Here is a 227-nt window from a genome sequence, read left to right as displayed (position 1 = left end):
AATTTTGGTTTACCTTTGTTTGCGAATTCAATTTAGAAAGAAAGAGGAGAGGAATGAGAAGAAGTTTTGAACTAAAATCATATACCCCCAATTTGGGGGGTAAAGAAGGGGAAGGGAAAGAAGGGAAAAAATTCCCTTTCTTCTCTTTCCTTAGTCATCTCCCAAGCATACCATAAGTTTGGTTGGTGTGGATATAATCCATTTAAACTTCAAGAAACATCATTTAT

Source organism: Asparagus officinalis, chromosome 1 (genome assembly GCF_001876935.1).
Source record: "Asparagus officinalis chromosome 1, Aspof.V1, whole genome shotgun sequence".
NCBI lineage: Eukaryota > Viridiplantae > Streptophyta > Magnoliopsida > Asparagales > Asparagaceae > Asparagus > Asparagus officinalis.
This window is presented reverse-complemented; position numbering follows the sequence as displayed.